This window comes from Heterocephalus glaber, unplaced genomic scaffold (genome assembly GCF_053883595.1).
Source record: "Heterocephalus glaber isolate CG9 unplaced genomic scaffold, H.glaber_assembly_v1.0 deba00001190, whole genome shotgun sequence".
NCBI classification, from domain to species: Eukaryota; Metazoa; Chordata; class Mammalia; order Rodentia; family Bathyergidae; genus Heterocephalus; species Heterocephalus glaber.
In genome coordinates this window covers 377,176-387,045 of record NW_028258211.1, presented here as the reverse complement: position 1 = coordinate 387,045, position 9,870 = coordinate 377,176, and the positions used below count along the sequence as shown (strand labels likewise).

The window sequence follows — 9,870 nt, the reverse complement described above, 5'->3', positions numbered from 1 at the left end:
CTACCCACCTGTAAGTAATAATAGGTACAATTACAATTATTGCTTATGGAAGCCATTAAAAAGATGGTAGTTTGCTATCACCACACCCTGAAACCATGGCACTAAGGAGCATATAGACAATTTACTTTATATGTGACATCTTTTAAAATCACCAGATGTGTTGTTCTCTGGTTTTCCTTTGTTTGTTGTAAGTGCTATGATATTAGTAAGTCTGTGTATCCTCCATGTATTAATTAAGGACACAGAAAGACAGGAATAATCCAGCACTGTTTCTATTTTTAACAGTTCCAGTCCTCTCCAGTCTGTACAAAATGAAAAATAAAATCCAATAATTACGAGCTCACACTGACCTAGTCTCATGGTCTCTCAATCAAACATTCACATCTCAGAGTACACTGTGGACTGCACTTTTGTCTAAAATCAAACAAAGCAAAAATTTAAGTCCCTAAATCTGTGTTCTCCAATTAGAAAAGCTCTAATTAGCTGTTAGAGCAACGCGTTGTGTTAACATCGTAAATCCATCTGAGATTCACCCAAATGCACTAGTATTTTTATACTTTGGTATGTCAAGACGGGCCTGTAAGGTGTTTTTCACTGCGCCTATGAATCAGACAGGAAGAGCACCTGCTTGGCTTCTTCTAAAACACTCAGGACTGTGTTACATGTTAGGGCTCTTAATAAATGTCTGTGGTGATGGCTCGCGACCTGTCTTAAAGAGGCCTGCACAAGCCAGCTACATTCTGAGAGCGACACACTGGGGCATCCTTGAATCCCTGCTAAAACCTTCGGGTCCCTCCATCCATAACCACCTAAAATCTGGCTCATTTTGAATTAGAATCAATACAGTCTTCGATGACTCTCTACAAGTTAACATGTGAGCACCGCTTTAAAGCCCAAGATTAATGGCACAGAGACCAGGACTAAGTATGATCTCTGGCTATCCCAGCCCAGTCCTAGGTCAAGCTGACTCCAAACAAGCTTACTACAAACAATAAATGCCCAGCTACCATAGATTTCCTATCTTGGGCCGAGATGGAATTTCTACTTCATAGTTCATGTTTTATTAGCTTCTTTAAACAACAAATGTGGCCTCACTTCTCTTCAATTTTGGAAACACAATCGGCATTGCCCAAAATTTTTGTCAGAAATTAAATCCCAACGAGTCACTGAGCCAGTTTTACTCCTGACAAATACTTCTCCAGGCAGAAGTACTTGCCAACTGGGTTGACTGTTCAGGAAGCTAGGGAGCTGTAGCAATGGGACAAAAGGACTTGACAGAAGTCAGCCAGTGCCTTTCTGTTGGGCAGAGTCCTCTACTGGGAGTTGAGAGACCTAGAAGACTCCCAAACTGCAGCCTGGCAGACACCGTGCCTCCCCCTGGCATCCCTATGCACAGAACCGAGAATTCCTCAGGGTTTGTAAGAATTCCACAATGAGTGGAATTTCCTTCCGACGAAGATCAGTGTGGGCAAATGGAAGCTTGGTCTCAGGGAAGTAAATCTCATCACAGGACAGGGGCACCTTGGGGATCATAGGGTGGCAACAAAGGTATTATCACTTTGAGAGAGTGCTATTGTGTGGGTGGAATTTTTAAAACTTAATCACAAATATTTAATATTGAAATTCATACTCAACTGGCCAAAAGATAAGTAGGTAACACATTTTCCCCTTCTGGCACCAGTGCTAATACATGCTCTATCTCCTTTGCAAATTACCTACAAGAAGGAGAAGGAGGAGGAGGAGGAGGAGGAGGAGGAGGAGGAGGAGGAGGGAGGGAGGGAGGGGGGAAGGGGGAGGGGAGGGGGAAGAAGGGGGGAAGAAGAGGAGGAAGAAGAGGAGGAAGAAGAGGAGGAAGACGACGACAACTGCTCACAAGTCATAGCTCTGTAATCCTTAGAGTTTAAAGGGAAAGGGGAAAATGGCCTTACTTCTTTCCATGGAGACAATCACCTATAGGAAGCATTAACTCCTTCCATTTTACCATGTCAGGAATTATTTGAAAGCAATTATTCTAATGAAAAAAGAAGCATGTATGATGTTTCTTCCAACTGATTCTGCAAGTAAAATTTCTAAATCAAGGCACCAAGAGAGGAATAAGGTCTTACGTTCTAAGTCTGCACCATAGGAAATGAATTATTTTCCCTTTTTTGCATCTTGCATGGTGCTATGTCCCATCTGTGGGAAACATGAAGAACCAGTTACTCAAATCCTCTGTGTTCTGAGGAACAGTGTTGAGAAAGGATAGCAAGCCCACAACATTCTAGCCCTTCCAACAGGGCATAGTGTGTTGGAAGAGGAAGGGGGGGGGCAGGAGAAGAAAGAGGAGGAGGAGCCAGAAAGGAGGAGAGGGGAGGGGAGGAGGATGAAGGGAAAGAGAAGGAAGGGGGACAAGGAGGAGGAGGACAGGGAAGAGAAGGAGGAGGAGGAGGAGGAAATTATGAAAAAGTAGCACAGAACACATCTGAGTCTATGGTTTCGTCTGTGAAATATGTAGATTCTATGCTCTTAAATACGCTGATGAGTTAGAAACAACCAACTCTTCAGTGTCACCAAATACCGTCCCAGTGACGGCAACTGCAACAGCTCCTGATGCTTTCCACGGCCTTGCTACTGCCTGGCCCCACACCACGTGCTTTACGTAAATTTCAATGAACTTTTCTCCAATATCCCTGTGAGTATTGCCAGCCTGATTACAGGTGACTAGAACCAAGGTCTGCTTGCACAGCACGACCAAGATGACGCAACCAAGTGAGGGGCACAGCTGGGGGAGCCGGGTCAGCCTGCGAGGCCAGCCTGAAGGGTGGAAGCCTTCTCTTGAGGGCCCTGGCCCGTTTCATCTCTAATGTACTCAGATTAGTATGCTAGAGTCAATTTATCAAAATATCCAGAATAATTTTTTGAAAGGAAAACAGTTATGTCCCTTCTTGCCACTATGTGATTTTGTATAAAAAGACTGAAACTTAAAATAATACCTACAACTTTGTCTTTGTGAAACGATTGCTTTTGAAAGAAATGGAAATTGCTTGACAGACCCAAAAACTCACTTTCAAAAGTTTAGCAACAGGGACTGGGGATTTAGCTCAGTGGTTCCGCTGCCTGCCTCGAAAGCGCAAGGTCCTGAGTTTGATCCCCGGCACCAAAAAAAAAAAAAAAAAAGTTTAACAATAAAGTTACCCAAAATGATGAAATTGTTAATCCCTATAGAAATATTTGGCTGATGTGGCCTGACATGTGTTTTCTTCTGTGCTTTACTGTACATTTTATATAAAAATCGAACAAATAGGATTTTAAAAAACCCAAAGCTGAGCTATGGAGAATGATGACAAGGAAAACTTCAGAAGAACCCTAAAGTCTCCTTACACAAAAAGCAAAGAATACAACAGTCTCTTCAAGTCTGCAGTCACCTCACTCAGATCTTGTGAATAAAATCCAACTGACCACAGTAGAGGACTCGCTCATTTCCCATTCCCAAACCTGGTCCTGATGTCACAGGGAGCCGCAGGTGTGGCCGACCTCTCCTCTCTCATGCCATCACTAAAGACAGTCATGCTTCAAACCTGAAGCCACGGTCAGTTCCACACACCACTCCAGAGGGAAAATACGGGCCAGAGGGCCTCCTCGTCTTACCAGTGGTAAGAGTCATCCCGCTTTATCTCATTAACTTGCCAGTATATACCAAATCACCAGTTTCTCACGTACACCTGCAAATTCTAGAAGACAAAAGTACTTCATTTTCTAGTACTAATTAACTTTAAGACTAGACCAATCCCCTAAGGCCATTATATGATTTGTAAGAACAAAGCATTCTATAATATAAAAGCTATATCTGGTGGTGCACTTCCAATTTAATACAATTCCATTTCTTTTGACAATCTATAGTCATAAACTGGCAAGAGCAATCCCAATTTGACCAAAGTGTTTGTGAAGGGGGAATATTAGGTTTTCTGAAAACCCCAAACATCTTGATTTGGCAGCCTTAATGATCTGTACACTTCTGAGATTTGTACTTTTATTATATTTAATGGGTCTTGTAGTTATAAACAATGTATCAGAAGATTGACAAATAATAAATTAGCTGAACTCCTAATATATGTGGCGAAGCCCAACCGACCTCCATTGTTGCTTGACAAAATTCCAGCTGGGGGAAAGAAAGGGTGGAACACATCGTACCCTCATGTTTTATTTTTTCTTGCCGTAATGTTTATAATTGTTACTCTGATCATAGGAGTCATTGTGTTTGTGACTAACAACAAACTCTCCATGAGGCAAATTGGTAATGATATATTAAAATCTGATATGGCTCACAAGTCCCAAATTCCTGTTTCTCTTAGTTCTATTGCCACATCCACTCCTAAAGAAACCTCTCCTAAAACCCCGTTTCCCCCACTACTATAACTCCCCCTCTTATTGCTGACATTCTTTTTACTAAAGGGGTCTTATAAAGAGATTGAAAGGACAGATTTTAGATGTAAGAAACAGTGGAAAATGGGAAAAAGAAAGAAAGTTAAGACAGGTAAATGCATTAAGGAGGCAAGTTACTCAATATTTCTCAAAGTGCTGTAAATATCTCCTGCTCATGGACTATGAACTTAAATGACATTTAGTTAAGATGAACAGAGGTAAAGAAAAATAGAGAGCTAATAGCAAACTATATTAACCATTGTGCAGTTTCTCAAGGGCCAGCTGGTGACCACAAGTTTGACACTTAGTTGATTAAATCTTGCTTGTACCCCCGCTGATATAAAGATTTTGATTAAGTTACTTTCTGTTCTGTTTAGGTGTGGGTAAATAAGGGGACAACTGTAATTTTTAAATATGTATTCATGATGTTCAATAAAATAAAACAGCTTAGAGGAATTGTACTTTATTTAACAAAAAATAACCTTTACTTCAATAGAAATTGCTAAGGCAACTTAAAATGTAAACATGTTCCGCCCAATGCCTCCCAGCTATTGCTTAAAGATATAAAAATAAATCAGACCCTGAGACTTATCAGAGGGAACCTGAACATTGCTTGAGAAGGTTCTTTTCTCATCGCTGGCCCAGGACATCCCTTCCTACCCTACATCGACATCGATTGCAGCTGGTCTGCGGCATATATGCTAATCAGCGCTGTAGGCAATTACCATATTTTATCTCATTTAGTCTTCATTTTAAAAAAAAGTTGAAATAGTACTAATAATATACTTATTTAATGATGGCAGAAAAGAGATACAAGAAAATTCTGTCACTTGTCAAAGACCATTAGGTTTCAAGTGGCAGATCCAGGCTCTGAACCGGGCAATCAGACTCTGAGACCATGTTTGTATCCATCATGTAATACTAATCCTGCCTTTCATAAGTAAGAACAGGAGGAAATCTTTCCCTGGAGAGAGCAGCTATTTCTTTTCTCTGCTTTCCTTTCTTTTCCTTATTCTCCTGCTTTATTTTCTTTCTCCCTTGCTTATGTCTTGGGTCCACTTATAAACACCCACAGCAGGTGCTGGCTCAGGCCTTGGTGCAGAGGGTGCTCAGACAGCCAGCTGCCCCTGAAGCAAGAGGTGGACACAGGCTGCAGTAAAGACCAAAACGCCACGATCCCTGATAACACCAAGTATGCACGGTAACGCTAAGCACAAGAATACTTACTCTAAGCAATAAAGCATAGACCAACACTTCAATAAGATCAGAAATTGGGAATGATATCTTGGAGACAACAATAACTGATTTTCCATGGCTCATTGCTCTCCTGAGCCCTCACAATGTCCTTGACAGTCTTACCCATATTTGTGGTTTAACTGTCCCCAAACTGTATCCACAACCCTAACCTCTCCATTAAGGTATTAAGCTTTTAATAGTAATTGTTTGATACCCCCCAGATGCTTCAGTTTCAAATTAAACCCAACACTAAATTCATGATCATTATGCTCCTGCCTCCCCAATCTACATCTCTTTTCTGAATTTCCATTAGATTTAGAGGACCTGGCACACCAAGCCGAAGATGGGTCTCCGCCTCATCTCTCACATCCAAACCGTTCTACCAGTTTTATCTCCCAAGTGATAAATTCAATTTGTTATGAAAACAGAACCTTTTAGAACATTGTTTTTTACCATGGTAAAAATTTTATAAAAGAATTAATCCTCCCTTAAGAGATCAAAAGGGAAAGAAGAGTTAAGGCCCACCACTGCTTTGTTTTTGAGTCAGGAACTGAGTTTTATTTCTGAGCTCTTTCCTCACTGTGGTGACTGCCATAAGGAGTCCTGAGCAGTGGAGGGAGCTGAGGGAGGTGGCTGCCATCAGGGAACCGGGCACCCATCGGTCTTCATTCAAGGACTTGGTCGGAGACCTGGAGAGCTGCAGGCAGCCCCCACACAGCCAGGTCAGAAGGATAAGGTTAGGGTGGAGATGCTGCCCAGGCCCAGGCTGCCCGCTGTGGGTGGATCCACAGCTGAGATGCAGCGCTGTCTTGGAGGGAAGCTTCGGGATAGACAGGGCATGGAGTGGAAGAGACAGGGCTGAGATTTCGGGGGCCAGGATGAGCCCTGGAGTGGAGAGACCCAGAGAGTGCCCAGAGATTCCACCTCTTACTCCGAGCTCATGCACAGTGAGGGAACTACCAGAGAGCAGGAAAGAACCACCCGGAGGGAGCAGGAGAACCATATCCAAAGTCACACAGATACACTGCATGCACTAGAAAGACAGGAAACTGCCCAGAGTTTCCTCTGTCTGCCTCCCTCCCATCCTCCTCTCACCTACGCCCCTCATGAACTCGCTGGTTCTCAACCTTGGCAGCAAACTGGAACCTAGGAGGGGGCTTTTAGAAGTACGCAGGCCTGGAGGGTCTGAGGTAAGTGGGCTGGATGCAGCCTGAGCTTGAAGAGGCCTTCTGGGGAGTCTGCTACTGGAGAACAATGCATAGCTGAAGCCAGCAGAAGACAGGACACCGGGTCCCGGAAGCACTCTCTGTACAGGCAGAGGACAGTCTGAGAGCCAGCAAGTCCAGGACCAGTAGGTAGCATGAAGAGATGGGTGAAGCAAAGAAAAAAACACCAAACAAACAGAAAACACAGACAGACCCAATCCTTCCGTCTTTCAGGGACTGGTTCAAATCGGTCACCCCCACTGCAGTGTCTCCCTCTTCTCGCTGTTTCTCCAGTGACTGCCCACTCACACCAACTCCTGTGCACCCTCCGCTGAGTGGGGGCCAGCCCCTCGCCACCTCTCCCGGCTTTTCCTGCAGTGTCCTCTCGGGAAAGCCTGGTGCTCCTCCTCTTGCTGTATGCATCACATATTCCCTTCTTTCGCAAACTGAGCCAGCCCATTTAGATACTTGGCTATTAAGTAGTAATTCATAGCTCAAATAGGTGACACATTATCCCTTCTCCATACTAAGTGCCGGGTAAAACTGAGCTTAGATGGAAGAATTTCGGGGTGAAGGCTGGGTGTGGAGACACACCTACAACCTGCAACTTAGTGACTTAGTGAGACTCTGTCTCAAAATTAAAAAAAAAAAAAAAGAAAAAAAGTCTGGGTATGTATATGTATCTCAGTGCAAAGGCCCTGGGTTCAATCTTCAGTACCACAAAGATAAAAAATAATTTTAGGTTAAACTTCTCTAGGAGATGTACATGTCTCTTAAAATGAAAATAAATTTAAATCAAATACCATTGGATAACAATGATTTACAAATTTACAAAGCACTATTACTATTGATGTTGGTCACACTCCTATTCATAAGAGTTGAAATATTCAGCTAAGACACATAAGATACGTCTAGTTAATTATCCTTACATAAATGGGCCTAAAAATGTACTTTCTGTACAAAGAAATTTATTCTCTTAGTATAAGCATTAAGTTATTTCCCTGAGAAAGTTATTTTTTAGAGGACATAATCCAGGGCCAAAACCCAAAATCATTTACTATTGTGTGTGTGTGTGCGTGTGTGCGTGCGTGTGCGTGTGCGTGTGTGTGTGTGTGTGTGTTAGGCCAGTACATTATTCCCTGAAAATCTGGGCCCAAACTGTAAAACACTGCCACTACTGCCACTATGTGGCTTGGAATGTGCTTTTTTTTTTTTTTTTTTTGGTTCTGGGGATCAAACTCATGTCCTTGTGCTTTCAAGGCAAGTGGCAGAACCACTGAGCTAATCCCTGGCCCTGAATGTGCTATTTTTTAAAAACTGTTTTCTGGTATAAATTCTTCTTCAGTCTGAATCTATGTAAAGAATTTGTGAACATATGCTTCTATGTTAGTATATACAATTTTTTTATGGTAGTGCTGAATCTTAAAACTCCTAATATGATAGTGAATACTGAAAAAATGTACAGGAATACATAATGGCCCCAGAAAGATCTCCCTTTATGATCCTACAAGGAAAACGTAAAGACTAAGGATTCCTCAGCTTTTTAACATGGTATTCTTCCAATTAAAATTTAAGCTGTCACCACTATACTTAGAAACTCTTAAATCTCAGCAATCACCACCTGTTTGGACTCTCAAAATTGTCATCAAGAGCAAAAGATCCATTCTGTCTGAGTACAAATGTGGCATAATCTTACGTCAGCTATCATACTCATTAAACTGTATTTAAAATAATCAATACTTTTTAATGGACAGAATCCAAATACAGAAGCAGCACATGACCATGTTCTGATGGGACCCCAGTAGGTTCCTGTGACCACAGGGCCACCTTCTTCCATTACATTGTTAAATAAGAAAGGAGGGGCCGGGGATTTAGCTCAGTGGTTCTGCTGCCTGCCTCCCAAGTGCAAGGTCCTGAGTTCGATCCCTGGTAACAAATAAATAAATAAATAAGAAAGCGGATGTTTTTTATACAGAAAATCAGAAAATTAAGGGTAAGTGAACAATAGGTTTTTCAAAGTAATGAGTAACACATACTACTCAAAAAAGAAAAACACAACTACATGCTTATGCAATTATCAAAAGTAGTCATGAACCCACTAGGATTTATGAAAACATCTACTACAGATAAAAGGCAAAGGCAGAAGAGAATGTGAGAGGAACCCAATGATATCTTTGAAAACAGAACCTACATGCACATTCTGTACTAAGTTAGGGTTCACCTGATGAAAAATGACATCTAGGAATTTCCCTCCTTGGCAACACATCACTGGGATGAATCACTGGTTCTAAAAGTACTATTAGCAATGAGATCGCTCATAAACCCTGGCTGTAGAGAAGTCTCTAAGTCATCACAGTGCATCCACACAGCTGAGAATGCAAATGTGGCCGGCCAAGGCTGAAGGGCATTCCCCATCCTTGCCAGAAGAAGGTTCCTTTTCAGCCGGTCCCACTGGTTGAGCCGAAGGGACTCTGTGGAGCTGGGCACCATCACACAGTGCCTGACTTTGTTTAATGACAACAAAGGGGTCAAAGATTGAGAAAGAGACAGGCAGGGCACAGCCTCCCAAAGTAAAACCAAGCCGAACAAGGACAAATATGCACAACAGTTTAGGAGAAAGGAATGATTCTAGGTTGAAGCTTTAAATTAGAAAACATCTTCCTCGATTAGAAAGGAAACAAAAGCTATAAAAATAAATGTTTTCCAACTCTTGCCATTGTCTATTTCTGCTTTTTGATTTCCTACAGAAAGAGTGGATTTAAAGACTATCACACAAAAACAAAATATACACATTTGCTTTCTTTTAGTGATGGCAACTTGAAATTTTAGGGATAGAGATGTCATACTTTTCTACAAAAAGGAATGTTTAAGAGTAGCTGGCTGCACATTTTACAGCCATTAATAGAGCACAAAGAACACCAAGGTACCATTCACTTGACAGTTATTAATGATATCAAAGAAACAGCAGGCTTTCATTGGTTTTGTGTAGACACTTTGTTTTATTTTGTTTTGATGGTTAAAAGGATAA

The 9,870-nt window shown here is 41.8% G+C and overlaps 1 protein-coding gene across 12 annotated transcripts in view; it reads right to left on the bottom strand.

The window, feature by feature from the left end:
• Mfsd6 (major facilitator superfamily domain containing 6) overlaps positions 1 to 9,870 on the bottom strand; it is a 67,612-nt gene that overhangs the window by 33,932 nt on the left and 23,810 nt on the right. The gene's annotated exons all lie outside the window — the stretch shown is intronic.